The 23711-nt window shown below is 36.4% G+C and overlaps 1 pseudogene; it reads left to right on the plus strand.

Annotated features, from left to right (window-relative positions):
- The window catches only part of LOC141938098 (guanine nucleotide-binding protein subunit alpha-14-like), a 93301-nt pseudogene that overhangs the window by 60848 nt on the left and 8742 nt on the right, over positions 1-23711 (plus strand).

Here is a 23711-nt window from a genome sequence, read left to right on the forward strand (position 1 = left end):
AAAGTTGAGAAGCAGAGAGCCTGCGTTAGATGTTCTTCACATTGCAGTAAGATAGTAAATCAGGTGGTTGGTGAGATGTCTTCAGGAAATAGCTACTCTGGATTCCTTGCTAGTAGTTACCCTGGCTTCTGCTGATAAACAAACTAGGGCAGCCAGGCACAAACCTTTGAGTCCACTTTGTGGTCATGCTTTCCACATGGGCTGCTCAACTCCAGGGTAGCCTGGCAGAAATGTGAACATGAACACAGATGACTAAAGCATAGCAGAGCTGATACTTTAGATGGTTTTCATCCTCTGTGCAGGGAAAAGTGTAAGTCACTGGAAAAGAATGACAGGATTATTAATGCAGTGTACTGCTTGAAGTGTCAGAGAGAACTGGCTGGTTCTAATGTGGCTTGTTAGCATTGATGTTCACATCAGAAGTCTGTTCCTAAGCTGAAGAAATTCAGATGCCCAGAATTTAGTTCAGAGAAGAGAGCTGGAAGTTGAGTAATGGCAGTTCTCTTATTTCAGGAATGAAAGACCTACTATTTCCTATGCAATTGTACATAGGTAGTGAATTTGATAAACTTAAAGGCCAAGAAATACTCTGCTGGGGAAAAAAGTCTGATTTTTTGCAATGTTTGTAGTCACTGTTTCAATTACTTCTACTGATGACATGGTAAGTTTGTAGTTTTGTTATTTATGTTTGTAATTTGGTACATCTGGTTTTAGTCTTTCCTGATGCAGAAAAGCTTATGACACTACATTTATGAGCCTTTTGACTCTATGGTTGCATATGTTTGGAATCAACACTGGGAAGTTCAGCTTTGTGGTATTGCTAGAATTTACATCATAATTTATTAAAAATAAACAAAATCATAAACCTTCCTTATCTTTTACATCCATTGCTCCTTATGTAGAGATCTACTATTATAGGAAACAAACAGATTCATTACTTCTGCATGAAATGATATTTTACAGCCTATCTCTCAGTTTGATACCAGAAACATTTTCATGAGTTAAGTATATACATTAGTAAGTCTATGCTGAAGATCCTTCTATATTCACAAGTGTTTAGAAACATGGAGGGGCTTTCCATAGAAACAGATGACATGTAAGCACTTATCATTTGTGGTTTTAATATCTCCTGCAACATTCCTGTTTTAAATAATGCGAGGAAATGAGTAGAACAAAATAACAAGCAGATCCTGCACATATATACATGTGCCTTGTGCTTCAGATATGAATTCCTTTCAAATCTCACAATAATTCTGAAGACATTTCTTAGGAGTGGGGTTACTCCTTATTTACTGGTTGTTGAGTTTCTTGCCTCGTCATTTGCACAAGTTGTGGAGATGCTGTCTCTGATGTCTTTGTAGAGGCTGTTTTGAATTCCTTGGACTGCTGTTTGGACAGTCTACATTAGTAGAAGTCACTCTCCTCTTTCCATGCCTCTCAAAATCACAATGATATTATATGAAGGGATAGAAGAAATACTTTACTCCCAGTATTAATATTAGGAAGAGAGTAGTAGTTGAAAGGAACAAAAACATCCATATTGGTGACACCTGCTCCCTGTCTATGAATATATTCATTGTCTTCAGTGGGATTACTTAGAGTGAGAAGCCATATTCAAAATATGAAAACTTAAGAGATTTTACTGATATTTTGTGGGTTTCTTAAAATTTTACCATTTGGAAGTAAAATTGTTATGAGATCTTTGCTTTTGTTGTGTAGCTGTCACGCTGTGTAGAAAACTTGAGAGTATGTCTCAAGCTCAAATGAAAACCCACCAAATTTTAAACCTGATATTTAACTGCAGCCACAGCTTTAGGTTCAACTTCTGATTTGTGAAAGTTTGGGCTTGGCAGCAGTGGAAACAGCATATTTCCCTTTGCAAAGCAGATGTGCACTTTGAACCTGGAGTACTGTTTTAGGTTCCCTGCTACAAGCTAGAGATTGAGGAACTGGAAAAAAGTCCAGTGAAGGGCAACCAAGATGGTCAGGGACCTGGAGCAAGTGACATAGGAAGGGAGACTGAGGGAGCAGAATTAATTAGAAACTAAAGGAGGATCTACTCACAAGTCTTCAGCTCCCAAAAAGGATACAGGTGGTTGTAGAGGAGATGGAGGCAGGCTCTTCAGAGAGGTGTACAGTGAATGGACAAGAGGCAAAAGTTACAAGGTCTAGTGAGGTAGATACTCACTGGGAATATGGGACAAATCTTCACAGTGAGAGCAGGCAACTACAGGAATGGCATGTGTGGAGAAACTGTAGAATCTCCCATAGAAGAAAATCTCAAAACTTGCCTTTTGAAGGCACTGAGGAACCTCATCTAATTTTAAGTTAGTCCTGTTTTGAGTGGGAGTCAGAGCTGTAATAATGTCCAGCAATCCCTTCCAACCTGCCTTATTCTATAACTGTATGTGTTGGCTTCTCTTTCAGGCTCCTTGATGCACTGGGACACATAGTGATAAAGAGTATTTGACTTATTCAGATGTAAGCATTTTTTCTTCAGCTTCCACAAAATATATCAGAAGTGTTGTCATTTGCTTCTCTAATCATTTTAATGAATATTAGCTACATAAAAACATCATCAAGAATAAGTGAAAGAGAAAATGAGAAAGTAAGATTACAACCTCTTGTTATATAGGTCCTAGCATGGACATGATGTTTCTATGCAATCTATTTGGTCAGAGGGGTATTTTTTTTAACTTGCCTGGTTTACTCTTTTCTTCCTAATTTACATATGCATTGTTCCCTTCATGATGTTGATCAAATAAATAGGCTTTGAGATTACAGCTGTGCTTTGTACGTAGCTTGGAGTTGGACTTTGCTCTCCAGTTGCAAACTTGGAATAAGAAAATGTAATCCCTACTGAGACAATTTTTCAGCTGAGAACTCTAAGCAGGATATATTCCCATTTTCACTACATTTTCCTACCTGAAAAGTTCCTTATTCAGATGTGAAGAATATAATTTTTAAAAAATGTTTAAAGGGCCAAAGCATCTTTCTATTTGAAGTACAAACTTTTTTTGGAGGCTTAGTTTTGCAGCATCATTTTGCAAGCTAGAATTCTTAACTGAGGCAAATTCTACAATAATTTGCAGTAATGTGACACCACTGTTGATTATACTTGTCAATTTGAATACAAACAAGTGCAGGGTGATTTAAAGTTTGCAAGAGAATTACTCTTCAAAAGTACTTTCTTTTGGAACTGTATGCATCTAAAATTTGTTTACAGTTACTAATTTGCAAGGATTTCTCCAGAAAGGTTTCTGGCTTTCTTCCTTGTGAGTAAACTTCTGGGTGGTCTGGGAAAGCAGATCAAAACCCTACAATGTAGTTTTCATTGGAGAAGGCATGCTTGTGTAATGAAAGTCTACTTTGAACAGTTATGAGTAAGTTGTTGGACATTAGAAAATAAAAGTCTTTGCTTATATGAATGTTTCAAAATCATTTTGTTTCAGAGACAAAAAAAATCTGAAGAACACTGAGGATATGCTGATAGTTTCCATTATAACTTTGTAGCTTTGAACGAAGTAATTTGAAATTTATTTTCCACAGAAACTAAGTGGTCAATCAAGCAGAGCCAGCTGAATTCCACTAAAGATCATAAATCCTGTTCTGACAAACAAAACCAAAAGTCCAGCCATTCCTACCAGTGAGCCTTAGACTGTCACCTGGAAAAGGCAGATGTAGATTCCTAGGCTCCACTAAATATTTGCTGTTAGAGTGGCATTTGTAAGTGCTATTCCACTAGAAGTTCTGTAGCTCCAGCAAAACATACAGGAAGTGTCTATCTCTCAATTATCCAATCACCTGACTATCAGTGTTTCTGCTCTGCTGGAGAGGAAGGAGATGTTTTCACATCATAGAAAGGAGAGATTCAGTCAAAGATTACAGTTGGATGAAGCAGTGTAAGATCTCATCAGAGACAGGTTGTGTACAGCCTTATTTATTAGAGGGTTGTGGATTTTTATATTTTACCACTACCATGGCTCCCAGTTGGAAAGTATGATGATGATGTCCTCTCATCTTAAAGCAAAATTGAGTTACCAGTAAGTAATAAATGAGGAGCCATGAAACCCAGCTATTTGTCCAGCAGGATTCTTTGGAAATTTGTAAGGCATTTTCACTTTTAACAGGTTTTTATATCTAAGGCAAACAGAGTGAGAAAAGGGTCTAGACTGTAGACATAAAATGTTTTAAGTACAGAGTATTCTTAGATTAAAAAATAAAATTATGTACACTGAAAATATTGGTTGACATGGTGAATACATGGTATTTTTCTCCTCATAAATCTAAAAAAATTTCTTGGCTTAAAACTCCATGGCACTTGTTTTGCTGACATGTATGTAACAACTTATTTAGAAACAAAAAGAGGCTCATACTGTCCTGTATTTGTAAACATAGGTTTTTCAGCTATAATTTGTCAATAATGACCTCTCTCTCTATTACAAGCAAGATTTAATTCATCTTAATGTGTAAAACTAAAGGGGTGAAGTTTACTATGTGAACTTATAGCACAGAAATTACAAAAGTTCATTAGGTATGTTCTTTGTTAAATGTCTTCTAAACAGTTTGCTGGGAAGTTTTGCAACACCAGAACACAGACCTTCTGTTCCTCCCACAGAGCTAAATTGTAACAAAATTAGGGCCCATACCTAGGATTTGCAAGACTTGTGACAAGGCTGATTTGGGTGAGAAGTAAACACTCCCTGTCCATTTCCTGTCCTGATGTATATAGAGCATTTGGAATAAATTACCAACAGCAGTACATCAGAACAATCTAAACATCAATTCTTTGGTAATCCCTTCATTTTTTATCTCTTAAACTAACAGTAATCTTCAGGGTAGAGGAAAATGGGCTTGCCAACATCCCTCGTTGTAGTAAACCATTAATGAACTGGTCAGGCATGTAAGATGAATCTCCTGTCTTGTCATATTGTTCTTAACAGCCCAGATTTTTCAACCAATACATCAATGTTGCTCAGTTGACAGTGTTTCATAGCATCTAGTATTTTCCTCAACAGATATAAAACCATCAAGGTATTAGTGAAGAAAGTGGATTTCTGTTTGCTAGAGTCTATACACTTGGATTATTTTTTCTTTTTTTTAAAAAAAAAAAAAAAAAAGATTGTGATAAGTATTTAAATGTGAGAGCAAGACTCCATTATCCGGTGCCACTGCTGATAAAGACAGCTGAGAGAGGAATCAACTGTGCAGTTGGGAGTTGTGCCATAGCCTAAAGTGTCTTTGGTTAGAGAGTCTTACAGGGTCTCACTAATCAACCAGGAAATGACAATGAATCTTATTCCTTTCCTTTTGTCTTTCAAAAGTCAGAACCAAGATGCAGAGTTCTTTGCTTCCCCATATTTGAGCAGATGAGGGAAAAGAAAAGTCTGGGCTTTCATGTCTATGGGTTTTTAAAAGCTCAGTGGAGAGTAATGAACAGGAAAAGACTTTCATGAAAATGTGGAATTAATTTCTTAAATAAAGTTCATTGCATCTATCAATTACTTAAACTGGCAATTTAGTAAATTAAACAGAAGCTGAGAATGCAAAAACTTCAGAGCTTGAGGAGAGAAATTGTATTAACAGAAGTCTGACATAAGATTCCCTGTATACCTTTTTGAGAATACAGGGATATTCTTGAATATAGAAAAATAACAGTAGCATTTGCATTTTGCAGTTGTCTTTACTTGCTTTTCTGCTGGGTACTGGAATGAATAGTGCATCTGGTGCCCTACTTGAGTTGAAGGGGTTAAGGAGGAACTGGTGTGAGTCTGAAGCCATGCTCACATGGGCTGTGCTGTGAGGTGTCTGAAGTGTCTTCAGAATGTAATCTCTCTAGGCAGGGACATGTTATGTTTGGCAACATTCACCTGCCATACAACATGATGTACCCTTACAATGCTCCATAAGGTAATATCCAAGGAATTCATTTAGCAAGGAAATCAGACAGCCAAGCAGCTTGGCTCAGTGGGAAAGCATGTACTTCCAAGGACATTGTCCTTAAAAACAGTCCTTAGTAATGGGTGAACATCAAAAGACTTGGAGTTCATTTTAGTTCAGATAGGAACAACATCTAAACTAATTATCCCTACAAATATGGACTGGAAATCTGGTAAAGCAGATTGTTAGATATTGTTAGATATCTGGTACTTCCTGTGTTTAAAATTTTTTGAACTTGAGGTCCTGCATTGCTTCACAATGATGGTCAATTTATTATTTCAGAAAAGAAGACAAGAGAAGTTTGGAAGAACCCACCTATTATGTAGTGCAGTATAAGTAAAATGTCAAGCCTGAAGACTGAAATGTTAAAGATAATCCCTTAAACTAAGATACATTTTGGGGAATCATCTAGCATATTTAGACTATCGCCAGTGGAGGCCTAAATGTTCTTAGATGCACTTTTACTTAAAGAATTCTTTCATATTTCCCTGTGTACTGAATTAATGAGAGTATTTAATATGTGGTGGTTTCACGGAGAAGTGATATCATCATTTTAATGCACTTCATGTCATGTCCTTAGTCAGAAATTAGTTTAAAACTAAGAAAAAAAGAAGACAAAACCCAAATCTATCAAGACACTTTGTCACTGAATATACTGAAAATTAGACTTTGAGACAGGGAAACTATATTAGTCCCACTGTTATGTAAATAATCATACTCAGCTGTATTTGACGAAGCTGTTATACATCTTAATGAAGCTCACTCAAAAATAACTGTCCACAATTCAAAACCATTTCTGCAGATAGTTTATATCCTGCAGGTATGTTAGTAAGACTTCAAGTAAGTGAATTCTTGAGGTGCAGTGTGTCCATCTGATCTTAAAAAGAAAAATAAAAATAATTGTAGCGAGTGGTAGGTGAATGTTATATGTCATTATTAAGTACTGAGTGATTATGGAGATGCAGCGTTGTGTCCTGAAAGGAATGTGTAGTATATTTGCCTCTTCCTGTAGTGTGTTGCAGAAAATTAAGGTGACCAGAAATCTCATTTTCTCCAGATGCTCTTAACATGGAGTCTCCAAGGACATGATGTGTTTTGTGTTATTTTCAAGTTTGATGTTCATGTGTGTCTTCAGAACGAGACAATATGTGAGTTCATTCAAGGTACCTGCTGATGGCGTGTGACGTCACGTATTTTCTTTATCAGGTTAGGATTTGTTGTGTCAGACGTAATGAAGTCAGAAGTAAAGTTCGCCAGGTATGGGAAACTGTATGGACACCGACACAATCTCATTCCAGGAAAGCAATTTCTTTTCAAGAAGGGCTTAATTTATTGACAGTCTTGGAACTTCAGGTGCACAGAGACCAAGCTGCTGCTTTGTCTAGAGCTGTTTGAAAAGTGATAAGTAATTTTTCTTGTTTTTCATGTATACTATCTTTTTCTGTGACAGTCCTACAAAAGACGTTTTTTCTTTTGAGATGCTCTTGGTTCTACCACAAAGTGTAAATCATCTGCAGAACCTCTATACACTAATTTAAGAAGTTGGAGCTAGAATGCAGGAACACTGAATTGCTCAGTTCATGCAATTTTGGCATACTGTAAATACCCAGAATTGTTGTTCATAATTATTCATTGCATATCTTCCTTTGTATAATGCATTCTCGTTCTCTAGAATACAAGAATTTTCTGTTTTCAAGAGGTTGAGATATTTTCTGGTAGAACTGCAGAAATAAATGAGAGGAAATTAATCTTTCAGTATCGGTGTTTACTCCCTCAGAACTTTGATGTCTTAATAGGTGGAGAGGTGTGTGGTTTTGAGGTGGTGGGAAATTAGTGAACTTGCACCAAACTGTAGAGGTTAGACATCCACAGTCTTTCTTTTTTTTCTTTGTTCAATTTTTTTTTTTTTTTTTTTTTTTTTTGGTATGTGTGTGTGTATGCATGTCTTCAGTTGGATGGAGAACCTCTTTGTAACCCCAGTATCTCTGACATATAATAGTCACATCTTTAAAAAATTTATGACCTATTTATGTCACTTTTGTCCTACACCTGCCAGTTTGCACTGTAAAAATCCCAGTGTTTTAAATCTGTGCACCTCAGAAGTAAGAAACTGTGCAAGTTCTGTCTGAAAACTTGTTTTCTTGGACTAATAATTACATTTGTTGCTTTGCCAGAAGATCATTCTATTTCATCTTAATGCTTGCATTGTGATTTGTTTTCTTTCCTGACTCTGAACTCACTAATTGAGACTCTTCCTCAGCCTAGGAAATCTCAAAGTAGTCTGTATCAACAGGAGTCCCACCTATCCTACCACTTGAAAGGTTTTCTCTACACACAGGGCTGTACAGAACAGAGGTGCAGGCTTTTGGATCTGTGAACCTTGTTTCTTCCAAGGAAGGAAACCAAGGCATGGATGAATTTCCTGTTCTTAGCCAGCTGCATTTTTGTGTTTTGTTTTGATTTGAGATGAACGTTATCTAATCACAACATTTTTGCCCTGAATTTGCTTCCTTCCTGTCAGGAATCTACACATACTGTACCTCCAGAGAACTTTATTTGTGCTTCTCTTGAGTCTCTATACATCTGAAAGAACTCCATTATAGTCACTGGTGGAATATGTGTACAAACCAACCAAATAGCAAAATCCCCCAGTAACTTTCTCTCTAATTCGAGCACATATAAAGTGAGTATCGTTATTTGGAAACATATTTTTTTTCTTTGTGGAACGTTTTTTAATGTATTGTGACTAATTCATAAGGCATTTCTATTGTTTTATGAGGCTGGAATAAATTTAATAAGTATTAAGTCTGGTTTCTTAAGCAAGAAGTATTCTGTGATCACACTGTGCACAGCTGCCTTTCTTCACTCGTAACTTTTAAACCCATTGACATGTGTCAGGCAAACTTACAGAGGAGAGACATCTCAAGGATAATTAGCTTCTGGCAGTTTTTATAATAAAGGTGGCTGGATAAAGGAGAAAACTGTTGCAAGTATGTTCGTGTAGGAAAAGGAGGTGGCAAGAAAGTATTGGACAGAAGAGGATATACAAGGAGTGTGCGTTTGTGCCTGACCACTGAAGAAGTACGAATGCAGCATTGCTGCAAAACCCAGAGGCACATTTTGTTAGCTTTTGGTTGCTTAGAGTTATTACTCTAATTTCACCTTTGAAACAATGATAGAGTTCACATCTTCACACTAAATTTGGTTGCCTTTTCTCATAATATACTGTGAGTAAATCAGAAGCTATGTACAGAATTACCTGGATTAAGTTCTGTAGCCAAAATTAGTCTGTGTTCTAGGGTTAGATAATCACAGATTTATTCAGGAAAAGAGACAATTTCTGTTATGGATATATATTCATGTATTATTTGAAGAGAATCAAAATTCAATTTAATTCATTTTTCCAAGCACTGCTGGGGAACACAGATAGAAAAGTAATATCAATAATTTATCATGCTAGTTGACTTAACAGTGGTATGTTACTGCATTACTTACTATATATGGTTCTTCTAGGCTGTTCTTTTTTTTAGTATTTGAAACAACACTGGTTGAAATCTGTATCACTGCTGGAATTTAGTAGGTCCATTGTAAGTAGAAGAAAAGTAAGAATAAGGAATATCAGAATGTGTTGACTTTTTAAAATTTCTTTCTTTTTCTGATTTTCTGGAAGCCATACTTACACCAGCAAATCTTGAAGGAAAACAATATAAAGTTATTTCTGAATAACTCTAGTAAAAACAGCGTGCAGACATATGAAATTAATTCTTTTTATCATCATCTTGTATAAGTGATTTAATTAAACTATAGATTTTTGACATCACAGACAAGTAAACAAATTCTCCTGAATAGAACGTGTTCCTCAAATAGCTGGCACCTTCTTGACATAATCTCTGCTCAAAATCACTGGAAAGGGAGTACTTGGAAAACAGAGAACAGACTATCTGGGTGTGTCAGAGAAGTTTGTGAGGGTAAAGACTATGGAGCAAACATCTCAAATATTCATGTGCAATATTAATAGATAATATTAGTGCATTACCCACATGTGAAAATACAATGACATTGTATTGTATATTGTGACCTTTCAATAAAATTTACACTTTTTCTCTTTTTCTCTTCTTGTAAATCTGCATGCTCTTGAAAAAGAATATGGTATTATCGAATGATTTTTATCTTTTGTCCATTTGTCTTTCTGGTAATCTGGTAACTTTTTTACTTCTCATCATATCTGTATCAAAGAGGGAATACTTTTTAAAACATTGAACAATTCAGCTGCATTGAAATATAATTAACTGGTATGTAGTCAGATTTTTGCTTGATATCGCCACATTTCCACTATTGCAACATTATATCAGCAACAGGGTATACCTAACCTGATTCAAGGGGAATGTCTCGTCTTGTGAAAATACCAGTGCTTGCCATTTGTGAATGACAGGAAACACCCTTTTTGTGCTGTTTCAGTACTACTGCACGTAGTGCTGACTAGACCAGATAATGATGAAAACCTAACAGAACTGAGAACCATTAAAGGTAGGCTGAAGAATCACACAGAGTCAAGTGTTATTTCTGAAAGCTGGTAGAAAATTAGAAAATCCAAATTGTCCGTAAAGAACCATAATAAGCAATCCCATAAGTCCATTTAATGGATTTGAGAGACTAGCTGACTAAAAGAAAGGAGAAATGGGGTGATAGTATAAGGGGTATATCAAAGCCTGAATGAATGCTGCAGAAATCTATTCAATATTTCAATGCTCAGATTTCTGGGCTTATAAATAATGAGGTTGCACTGAATGACATGAAATATTTTGTGAAATGGGCTCATTTAAACAGTTTGGGGTTTACTTGGACAAATACATAGGCTGTATTTAGGAACAAAGAATGATAAGAGTATATAACTGGTTGAATATGATGTTTTTATATATTGCTGTAACAGAGAGAGACACTTCATCTTATATGTACAATGAAGGGAAACACAAGCAACAGAGGGAAGGTATTACTTTGTGAAATGGTCATCTGAACTGTTATGCTGCTACAGAAAACTTGCTGTCAGTTCTACTCTTAACACAGGATTTCAAAAGAGATCTGAAGGATTGGTCTAATTATGTAAAACATACCTTACTGGTATACTGTTTATTATATAATGAGTGAGGAAATGCAATCAGTTTGTCCTACTAGAATAGACTTCTCTGTCACTTTAAGTATTCACATAAAGATAGAATAACTTATATAAAGAACTTACACATGAAGCTGAAATTATGATCATGAGCAGTGAAATGATTGCTGCTGTTATTGGTGATAGGAATTCAGGCTTAGGTAAGTATGCATACTTTCGAAGGAAACACCTGACATGTGGGCAAAGTGGACTTATAGAAAAAAAAGTTATCCAAAACAACGAAACTCCCCCTCCATATATTTTAAATTTTGTCATTTATTGTGAGTACTAATGTTTAGGTTAGTTACAATGTACTGATCTCTTTATTAAGAGCGTAAACATTGCCCATTACTTATTTAATGTTTCTGAGAAATTTTCCCCATGCACACCCACATCCCTGAAAACACAGGGGTGAAGTCTGACAAATACATTTCTCACCCAATATAGAATCATAGAATCGTTTAGGTTGGAAAAGAGCCTTAAGATCATCAAGTCCAACCATTAACCTAACACTGCCAAGTCCACCACTAAACCATATCCCTAAGCACCACATCTACACATCTTTTCAATACCTCCAGGGATGGTGACTCAGCCACTTCCCTGGGCAGCCTGTTCCAATGCTTGACAACCCTTTTGGTGAAGAAATTTCTCCTGATATCCAATATAAATCTCCCCTGCTGCAACCTGAGGCTGTTTCCTTTCATCCTATCACTTGTTACTTGAGAGAAGACATCAACACCCACCTCACTACAACCTCCTTTCAGGTAGTTGTAGAGGGCAATAAGGTGTCCCCTCAGCCTTCTTTTCTCCAGACTAAACACCCCCAGTTCACTCAGCTGCTCCTCATAAGGCTTGTGCTCTAGACCCTTCACCAGTTTTGTTGCTCTTTGATGCACTCCAGCACCTCAGTGTCTTTCTTTAGTGAGGGGCCCAAAACTGAACACAGTATTCGAGGTGCAGTCTCACCAGTGCTGAGTACAGGGGGACATCCACTTCCGTAGTCCTGCTGACCATGCTATTTCTGATACGAGCCAGGATGCTATTGGCCTTGTTGGCCACCTGGGCACACTGCTGGCTCATATCCAGCTGGCTGTTGACAACAGCCCCAGGTCCTTTTCCGCTGGGCAGCTTTCCAGCCACTTCCCCAAGCCTGTAGTGTTGCAAGGGGTTGTTGTGACCCAAGTGCAGGACCCGGCACTCAGCATTGTTGAACCTCATACAACTGGCCTTAGCCCATCAATCCAGCCTGTCTAGATCCCTCTGTGGAGCCTTCCTACCCTCAAGCAGATCAACACTGCCACCCAACTTGGTGCTATTTGCAAATTTGCTGAGGATGCACTCAATCCCCTCATCCAGATCATTGATAAAGATATTAAACAGAACTGGCCCCAATACCAAGCCCTGTATATGTCATAGCTAAGAACCAATCCTGACCCTGTTTGAGTACATTGCTTCCAGTTACCATGTTGTTTAGATAGTCCAGTCACCTTTTGAAAGCAGATCTGTTTTGGAACCAACTTTGCTATTGCCAGCTCATTGCCAATACTTATGTTAAATAAATATATTGGGTAAAGTATTAAAGAATTGAGAGTATTTGCTTGTTCTTGTTCTTAGAAAGGCAAATGAAAAATTTTGTTTCCGAGACTCATTGTAGTTCAGAAAGGTTACCCAAAATTGTCAGGAAGTTAGTGAGACAATTCCACAGTAGGCATCAGCTAAAAATACTGTGCAAAGTGACTAATCATACAACTGATTTTATATATATATATATATATATCTACATGAAAATGGCATTAATAATCATGGGCAAAAATGCCCAGATAGGATAGATTTTTTTGGTTTTACTTCCTAGAAAGATGACAAGAGGCTTAAGCTTTTTTTGTAGTGATTTTAAACTAAGTAACAAAGTCAGACTAAGATCAGACTAAGATACGTGTTGTTCTGAGCCACATATTTACTTATTCATATTTAGTCTTACCTCTAAAAAGGTTTTATTTTATCCTGTGTACCCTTAACTTACTTCCAGAAATTTTGGTGTCACAATCCAAAGATGGGACATACCTAAAAAATAAAAATAATAAAAAAAGATGTGGAGTTCTTAACCCCTCAAATTCCAATGATCACAGGTTAAAGAAATAGTGTGGGACTGTAATTTCTTGGTTTGATCAATCAAAAATATCAGATCTTAAAGATCTGAATGGTCTAGGAAAAACTATTACTAGCTGATATTCCATTTAAAAAAAAAATAAGGACAATCTCTAAAGAGAAGAATTATTTTTTCCTATTTGGAGAGCAAATGAGATCCGTTTATTTAAATCTTGATATTCATGTAACTTGTTCTTAAAGATCTCCAGTAATGCAAACTGCTTTGCACACTCCCTTCTAGAGCTTATCATTACAATTTTGTCCTACCTGCTATGATCAGACAGAAGGGTTTTTTCCTCCTCTACTGCAGTGACAGCAGCTCTCCTTTTATTTATTTTTTTTTTATTTTTTTTTAAAAGGCAGTTATTGTCTTTTCTTGTGTTTGGATTAAAAAACTGTGCCCTTTTATCTGTTGCTAATTTGATTTTGTCCTTCGGACACTGTCTTGAAGTGTGTGTTGAGAAGCAAAAGTAGTTATGTCATTTGTGCCCTTGTCGTGTTAAACAAAATGTAGGCTGTAATGGGCTCTTGTGCCTTTCATACATCTCATGTGCTCTCATACATCTTCCTGTGATTTTTTCTTTTATTTTGTTTTGGAAGACTATATTTCTAATTTTTACTTAGCTTGTCAGTCTCTTCACTCCCAGATCATTTGCAAAATTTCTTAGTTGTCTTTGTACTCAAATTTCCAGGAAAATTGTTAGTAATTGCGTGGAGAAGTAGCAGTGGCAAGCGGTTCATTGGACCTTTCTGTTGCAGCTGGTACCTGGAACCTAGGACACAGGGTGTCAGATTGACAGACACCTTCAGAAGGTAGTCACCAACAACTAACATCCTTTGTTCATTCCTGTGAGTGGTGGTTGTGAATCTCAAAGCCTTCATGCTATACAGATTGTGTTTATTGATCTTGAAAGCTGTATTTCTGTTTATGAGATAAATATTGCCAAGGAATGGGAAAAAATTTTAAGGAAACTGGCAATACACACACACACCCACCCACCCACCCCCCCCGTTCTTATTTTTAAGAAACAGAAACTCGGCCCACTGTGTAAGCCCTGAGAAAAATTACACATGCTCAACTTTGAACTTGGCAGCATCACTAGCATGTTGAAAGTGAAGCTTCTGCTTAATCTTACAAACAAGATTTCGGTGATCATTTACATTAACAGGAAGCATTGCATTTGCAAGTCTGCAGTCTGTCTCCAGCAACACTGAAGATTTTAACACTGCATACATTTTTTACGAAGTTGAAAAGAAAAAGTTAACATATGTAAAACCCACTTGGATGAATAGACCACTAGAAAATTTTGTTAGATGAGAGGAATTTTAGTTCCTTGGTAGAGGGGCTTTCTGTCTTTCTAGACACCTCTTCCTTCAAAACAAAGGAAAAAAAAGTGTAATATTTTTGTTCCATGTCAATATATGCTAGCTACTAAATGCTTTAATAAAAGGGAAACAGGGAAACTCTCCACCCCCTCTTTTTTTAGAATACACCTTCATCTCATTCTTGCACACAGTCCTCTAAAACCATTTCTGATGGCAACTGATGGTAATTGGTAGCCAGGAAAGAAAAAAAGCCATTAAATATTAAAACCACCATTTCAAATAGTGATCTCTAAATCAAACTGTGACCCAGATAGTTTTGCAGTGTGCCAAACAATGATCTCTGTCTACTATAGCGTGGAAAAATGAACCAAGAAAAAAGGATGTCACTTGATTATATCTGGGGACGTTATACTGACAGTTTTTATTTCTTCATTCCCCCTATGAACTAGAAGTGTTAGAAAATGAGATTTGGAAGCCACAGATTACATGTATGTGTACTTGTGTATTTATATTTGTACCTGTGTATTTATATATATAGTTGTGTATTTATATGTGTACATGCTCACTTTTATTCCACGTGTGTGTAATACTGCAGAAATAACTTTTGTGTTTGAAGAAGTCGACCAACATTTACATATACATGGATGCAATGTCACACGTAATTTAATAAAAGACAAATATATGAAGATTAACTGCAAACTGTTTCACTTTGTGAAGAAGAAAACAAACATCTTGTGATTCTCTTACCTTTTTTTAGGGGTAATCCATTAAATTTTATATAGGACCTGACTGTGAGGTCTTGTTTTCAATCAGGTCTTTGCTAAAAATTTTGTATTGCCAATTACGATCTGTGTGGTGGTTTGGCCTGCTATTTTTACAGTTGCCCTGCTTAGTCTTGCTTTGCTTACTGCTAGCTGGTGTACTGTTTGCTACTCCTGCTGTTACCACAGATGATTAAAAACTTAAGAGAAAAAATTTGCTACAGCCTATGGGTGGCAGACAGAATAGGCTCAGTAAGAAAGATACAATAACCGTGATGGTATCAGTTCATTATCTAAATTTGCAAAAATGTAATCTTCAACTTAATCTGCTGTTCTGTTTAGTTTTCCAGACTGTGACCAGGTACCTTTTCATAGCCATAGAAAAATGCACTATTAAATCTAAATAATGAGATACTGCAAAATAAGCAATATTTATTTAGCTTTAGAATATAATGTTCTAACTCTAAATGCTTGAGTCATTTAGTTACCCTGCTCTTTTTACCTTCCTTAATTTTCCTCTTCTTCACTTAGAAATTAAAACCAACCCTCATATACTTAACTTTGTCTCTTCTTCTGATGGTAATTAGGAGATTCTGACAATAGCACCAGTGTGTACATTTTATGTACAGGCTCAGCCAGTTGTTAGCTTCCTCTTCTTTAGTTTTAAGGGTGGTTTATTTATGTTCAATTCCTCCTGTATCCAAAATATGTAAACAAAGCAATCATAGTTAACTGTGTAGCTAATTTTAGAAGTCTCTTAGTGTATACTTTACACCAGGAATAGAGTTTGAGCTATGAAAAATACAATAGCTCAACCAGGGAAGCTATATGCAGTGCCTGCAATTCAGCCTTGCTGGTACTGAGAAGAGATTGACTTAAGTGTTTGGGTCTGCATTTGGGCTTGCATTTGATTCCAAGGCAAAGAATTTTCAACAGCAACAACAAGCCAACAGAATTGAAATTCACATAACTTCTCAGTGAAACTTAAAATGTTATTTGTTAATCAGTATCTTCCACTAAAATTATACATGGCCTGGGAATAGCAGCTTCCTATCCCCATTGTAGTGAATTATAAAATCTTAGCGGCGGTTGTGGGGTCTTTTCCTCCCTGTTTTATGCATTCTTTTTTTATTTCTTTAGAAACAAACACACCCTATTAATTATGTCAAATTAGCTGTAAGGACTGTTTCAGAAAATGAGATTTCATGAATGCAAACATGGTTTTAGTAAAACACAATGACTTCCAAAATATACTACATTGTGCTCCCCAGAAGTTCAATTTATGGGCATTACAATAGTATGAAGAAGAGGCAAGTATTTAATTGCATATTTCTACATATTCTGTAGTAAGATATAATCTGTGTTTCAGTGGAACTGTAAAAGTAAAAATGGTTAGAGATTAGAAAAAAACGTGGTCAGTGATACTTGCAAACTTATTCACATACTATGAAAACTTAAACTCCTGGTGTAGCTAAGTATCTCCTGAGAAATAATATCTTTCTGAAGCAGTATATGCCCTAAACTGGCTGTTCTTGTAAGCTCTCAATACTGACTAACCACTTTGTCCCCCTTCCTGTGACCCTCTATTTGCTGTGAAGAATCTGCTGTTAGCGTCCAAATACGACTTTTAATGGAGCATTTTGCAGTTTGTTTTGCCCAGCCAAATGAGGAAGGACCTGGGGTATGGATGTGAAGTGCAAAGGCCATACAATATAAAAGCTTAGAAAAATAGGAGCTTCATTAGTTCTCACACTTTTAAAATGAGTAATTCCTGTCTTTGCCACTGGGCATTTAGAAAACACTTTTGGTAGTTATTCCTCCAAAACACACTGCTTTTCTCAGAAAGCTTTTTAAAGGAGTAATAACCTAGGTTATGGGTGAAGAAATAAATATGTATATCAATTCAGGCTTTATAAATACAAAGAGCTTCATAAGGTAACACATAGAGCCATTTTTGGGTTCTATTTAACATTTAGTTTCCTAAGAATTAAGACAGAGCTGCAAGGTATCAAATCAAACATAATTTTTTTCCAAGTGTGGAGATTCAAACCCTCCAAAAAGAAACTGAAATATTCAGTTATATGCATCACAAATAACAGCTGAAGATAAAATTTATTCATATATCTAAAAAAATGACAGTTGTCATTTGTGGTGTTATCCGTTTCTTGTCTGGCAAAGATGTGTCCTTACTACAAGTTGTATTTAATATTATACTCATTCAGCTGGCATTTGTGCATGTTTCTTGGCACTTTCACAAAAGATGAGAAAACTGCTTTTACCCAGTGGTATTACTGTGTGAAGTGAAAAAGGCAGATTCAAGACCCCTCCTGATTATTTTGTTTCTTTTTAGTATATATTTTTGATGAAAACAGATTAACAATTGAACCTTGAAGTGTTGCTTGTTATGCACCATCAGTCGCCCTTTAATTGCAGAACTAAGTTTTATTTCTAACGAAGAATAATGTAATAGATTTTTAAGAGACTAATAGATTTTTAGTATTCTAAGAAGCTTAGACACAGGTTTTGAGTATATTTGCCAAACAATTTTGCCACTGTCTTTGTTATACATGATTGTCATGACCTGGACTGGAAGTCCAGAGAGTCGCAATGGTTCTGTGATCCCCTTGGGTTAAATTAGGGTGAAATGACAGCAAACGACTGGTTAAAATTTTTTACTTGTAGTAGAAAACAATTTAAACTTGGAAAAGGATGATAAGCAATGTGGTCTCTTATAAATCTATAAGAAAGAAAAGAAAGGAAAGAAAAGAAAAAGAAAGGAGAGAAAGAGAGTCAAAAAAATCCCGATCACCGCCCCTGGATCCAGCGTTGTCTCAGGTCCCTTAATCTTGGGTGGTGTGTGCACCTCACAGCAAAGTTTCTGTTGCCTTTTAAGTTCATTTTATCAACTGATTAGCATACTAGAGGAGGAGGGGCAGGTATTCCACAAACTCATTTCCATGACAGACGAAGAAAAAGGTGGAGCATGGGTTCTGCACATACATTGAGAGGGAAATGAGGTGTACCACCCCTTGTCCAATTGAGTGGGTGGTGGTACTCACCCTGCCCACCTCTTACCAGTTTTTGTCACCTCTTCAATGGAAAAGGCACAAAGTCATTAGCAAGACATGCATGGTGTCTGACTTCCACAATAGAGCCAAAGTTTCAGGCTTACACAATGGAGCCAATGATTAGCGGTCCTTGTGCTTGATGGGAAGCATTTGGTTTTGCTCAGTCCATGTCTCCCCCTTTGAGGCTCATCTAAGGAGTTTGTCAATGCAACTGCAAGAAAGTGGGGGGTGCATCCTTCCGTACACTCCCCCTTCTTTGGGTGACATTCCTTAGACTAATCCAAAGGTCACAGCTTGAGGTTTTCTGTGTCGATGAATTTTTGAGGCATTATTTCCTTCAGTTCCTTACAACGATCAGTTTTCTTTCCAGGATCATAAAGTTTGGGGTTTGTATTTTTTTTTTTTTGTGGTGTTGTGGGTTTTTTGTAATGGAGCAAGTCTATTCTCCTATGTCTGTTGTATTCAAAATTACTTACCCTTATTTTATCATCTGTATTCCTTTCTCTACCTGCACCATGTCATCAAGAAGCAGATCAGCCTGAAGTAAGGTAACTTCAGAATAGGGATTTTTTTATATAAAAATATTACAGCACTTTTAATGTAGCTTTTGTTGTTCTTGCTTGTACTGTGTTTAGAGAGATCATTATGTGCTATACATATTTTAACTGAGTGCATTCTGGAACTCATTTCTTGCTTGTATTTCATTAAAAATATTATGCCAATAACTAACTTTGTTAACGTGTGCTTATGCTATTTTGCATTTCCCCTCTTTGTTGCTTGGTTTGGTCTGCAATGATTGTAGATCTCTTCTGTTTTGGTTTCTTTTCATGTTAGTGAGCCCTTTCTGTTCTTTCTGCAAAGCACCTATTGCTTATGTATTACACTGCTGCATATTTCCACAATGTCTCTTGGGCTAACTTCTTAGTGGTAAGTGAGGATTCTACAAAACTCCACTCTTGCTCTGAGGGAGATGAAAACTAAATTTCTGATGTTCTTCCAAGTTGCAGGGGAAGGTTTTAAAATATGACCCTGTCCACCTGAAACACTGAGGTATACTGCTTGCCAAAATACCATTATAAAATTATGTGATATTTAAACTGCTTCCATGGTATTCTGTTGGCAATGCCAAAAGATATTTATTAAAATGTAAACTTATATTAAGTGTTGACAAGTTTTAATAAAAATTTTCTAGAATTCTTAGTGGTGGGATTCTACAGCAAAATAATAAAAGCCCTGTGAGCCTTGTGGGGCATCTTACATCATTCAGTTACCCTTTATAGTGTTTAACCAGAGGAAAAAAAAAGACATTTAAGCATTTTATCAGATGTCAAACTAGCTTAAAGACCTGTAGCTGGTTAGAAAATTTATTTAGCTTTCACAGTTTGTGACAGATTCAAAGGCCACTTATTTGCAATAATCAGCAAAAATCCTTCAGTGGGTTAGATAAAACAATTTTTTTAAAAAAAGAAAGTCCTGATTAGCAGAACTGGTTCTTATTATGTACTGGAAGAGCCATGTATAGAGTTTGGGGGCTTACTTAATTTTGTCATGGCTTGCAAATTTTCAGTTCAGTTGAAATTAATATTTGTGTTGACTATGAATACAAAACAATACCTGCAACTAAGGTATAGGTATTATCAATGTTTGACAATCAGTATTAGTTAAAACTAGATGTAAAACAAACAATACATTTCCAATGATAATCCTATTTTACATTGATAAGTTTTATCATGTTAACACAATTTTGAAGAAAAATCATTTCCTTCAATCATTATAGTAGTCAGAGGCTGAACTAGGTGGCATTTCTCTTGTTGTTACTTGTAATGAATGTTTGCCATTAGTAATAAATTGTCACACACACATACGCTCACATGCGCACAAGTGCACACACTCAATCAGAACCCTGCCACACCTGCCTTTTAGTTAAAATGCTGATATTTCCCAATATAAAAAATACAGGGCTCTCCTGCTGCCCAGTTTGAAAGACATTCTGCTGCTTCTAAGGACATTTTAGAGTGTGTTTTCAAGTTTAATCCCCTTTTCCATCAGATCATGGCTGGATTATTTTACGCTGTCTCCTAAGATTAGTCATTACTCATTTATCCTGAAGACTGCGTTTTAAGGAAACTTAAAATTTTCTGTATCTTGCTTTCATGTCATATTATCCACCCATAATTCATACTGAAGGAATTTTTTATTAGTGACGTGCCTCTTTACTGAGGATGAGGAAGACATACCCATGGAAAGACACTAAAATCACCTGGTGCTTTAAGTAATTTTTCACTTCATTGTAGGATTTTTTTTCTTTGAATTATGAGCATAAGACTAGCTGTCAGTGTTGAACTCTATTTGTTATATACTATGAAATGAAAGATTAATCTGAATTATGTTCCCCAAAAGGATTTTTCCTGATGTCACATGGTACTTCACCACATAAGGGGAGGTTTGCAGATGTAGACACAAACCATTTCTTTTCACAAGGACCTGATACCAAAGCTGGTTTTGCAGCTACAATTACATTAAGCCCTCTTAAGACACATGCAAAGTTTTAGCATGGAATGAAGCCTAAGTCAACTCCATTCAAAATGCTGTGATGGATATTTGCATGTCAGTGCCCTTTCTTTTCTCTAGAAAAGGATATTTGTTCTGTGACTTTAGTGAATTGAAGGAAGAGTTCCTCATAATCCAAATTATTCTGCACATCTCTCACCAGATAAGATTGAAAATATGGAGAAAAGTTCCTGCCAGCACACAGGTTCTCTAATCTCTTGCCTCATATACAGTGCCTAAATAAAGTATAAATCACAGGTAAAGCTCTTCTTATATAGTTCTACATCAGCATGAACATTTGATGTAATAGTTACAGAAGAGAAAAATTTATTCAATAGACAATATTACCTGTCTTGCTAATGTAATTATGCTGTGTAAAATTAAGGTAAAAAACGAATATGGATTACATTATATCTGTAAAGAATCTACAAGAAATACTAACAGGAATGTTTATGTCATTTGATCTAATTTACATTGATTAAAGTTTTTAACTACTATTTTTAAAAAAAGTTTTAACAAAAATCAAAAGACTTGGCATTTGGTTTTGCGTAACAGAATACCTGTAAAATCAGATAATTCCAATTATGGAGAATTTGCCCAGGCATTATGACTGCATTGTAATTATTTTTAATATGAAAACTCAGAAGAGTAGCATGTTCACAATATTTTGGAGACTTACAATATTTAAAATTAATTTGAACCGAGCAAGGAGAAACTGCTTTTGAGGCATTCGGTTCTATGTTTCATAGTTTTGCAGTTGTCCATGATAACTTAAGGACTCCGTAACTACAAAAGTCCTGTTCTCTGTCTGATCTTTATCTTGTTTTGAATGACTAGATTAACAGTTTTATCAGTATTCAGATTTTCTACTTCAGACCCAAGAATTCACTGCTCTGGATCCAAACCTGTATGCAGCATTACTATTTGTGACTCTCCCAGGCTTAAATAAGAAGTCAGGAAGAAACCTTATTTAATTTTCAAAGAGGATGTAAGTTAAAATCTAGATGATATCTAGCAATGTACTGGAAAAAATGTTGGCAAACTGAATTTCGTAACCAATTTATTATATTCCAAGCACTAAATAAGTTAGTTTATTTCAATATTAAATTAAATAAATTTAAATTTTCAATTTAAATAAATATTAAATCTCACCACCCTCACAGAAAAGAATTTGTCCCTTATGTCTAAGCTAAATCTACCCAGTTTCAGTTTAAAATCGTTACCCCTTGCCCTTTTGTTACAGGCCCAGGTAAAAAGTCTTTCCCTATCTCTCTTACAAGCCCCCTTTAATTATTGAAAGGCCACAATAAGGTCTCCCTGAAGCCTTCTCTCCTCCGGGCTGAACAACTCCCAACTCTCTCATCTTATTTTCAAGAAGAGGTGCACCAGTGCTCTGATCATATCTGTGGCCTTCCTCTGGACATGCTCCAACAGGTTCATGTCTTTCTTGTACTGGGGACCGCAGAGTTGGACACAGCACTCCAGGTGGGGTCTCACCAGAGCAGAGTAGAGGGGAAGAATCACCTCCTTCAACCTAATGGCCACACTTACACAGCCCAGGATGAGATTGGCTTTCTGGACTGCAAGTAATTTTTCATCCACAAATATCCCCAAGTCCTCCGCAGGGCTGCTCTCAATCCATTCATCCCCCAGTCTGTATTGATGTTGGGGATTGCCCTGACCCATGTGCAGGACCTTGCACTTGGCCTTGTTGAACGTCATGAGGGTTTCATGGGCCCACCTCTCAAGCCTGTCAAAGCCCCTCTGGATGACATCCCTTCCCTCTGGTGAATCAGCGGCACCACTAGCTGCAGCATGATAGATTCTTTTGCATCCCTTAAAAACAAAACTTACATTTATCTTTGCCATACCTCTTACACGTAACAGCAGAGCGCAAAGAAAAATTAATTCTTTCCATAGAGTAGTACCTTGGCTGTGTCTCACTGAGATCAGCATTAAACAAAGATCGCTTGTAGGAATTTGATGTCTGCATGATGACTCTTTATTCTAGGTCAATGTCTGGTTTGTCCTGAAACAAACAAAATGTATCTGTACTAAAGAAAGTATCTAGAGTTTTGGAAACATTACCACTGTTATAAATTAGTATTAAAATTTAGTGAGTTTAAAACCAGTAGGTTTAAAGCTCCTTCTGACCTTTGTCAAGGTCCTTTTTAAAAAGAAAAATCACACCTGGATGACAGTAAGCAAGACTGACTTAATTGAAACATTCACTAGCAGTCATTCGACTTGAAACATTAAATGCATTAAACAATTAAAGCTGGTTATTTTCTCCTAGGTTCCTTTCTGATGGGTTCATTTCTTATTGATGGGAAGAGTATAATAAAGAAAGGGGAGACTGTGTACTGCATGCCAAAAGCAATTGTTTCTCACAATAGTGTAATCATTTAATTGATTAGGAGAGTGCTCAGATGATCAGAGAAGTGGAAATGGATGAAGTGACAGTGCTGGAAAGAAAACAAGTTGAAGTAATCAAAAAGCTCTGGGAAGACCCAGGAATTCAAGAATGCTTGAGGGAGTACCAGCTCTCAGACTCTGCTAAGTAGTAAGTACATTGCACAATTACAATGACAAGCCAGACTTAATGAAGTTAATCATAGAATCATTTAGGTTGGAAAAGACCCTTAAGGTCATCAAGTCTAACCTAACACTGCCAAGTCCACCACTAAACCATGTACTTAAGCACCACATCTACACATCTTTTCAATACCTTCAAGGGATGGTGACTCAGCCACTTCCCTGAGCAGCCTGTTC

The sequence above is a fragment of the Strix uralensis genome, chromosome Z (assembly GCF_047716275.1).
Source record: "Strix uralensis isolate ZFMK-TIS-50842 chromosome Z, bStrUra1, whole genome shotgun sequence".
NCBI lineage: Eukaryota > Metazoa > Chordata > Aves > Strigiformes > Strigidae > Strix > Strix uralensis.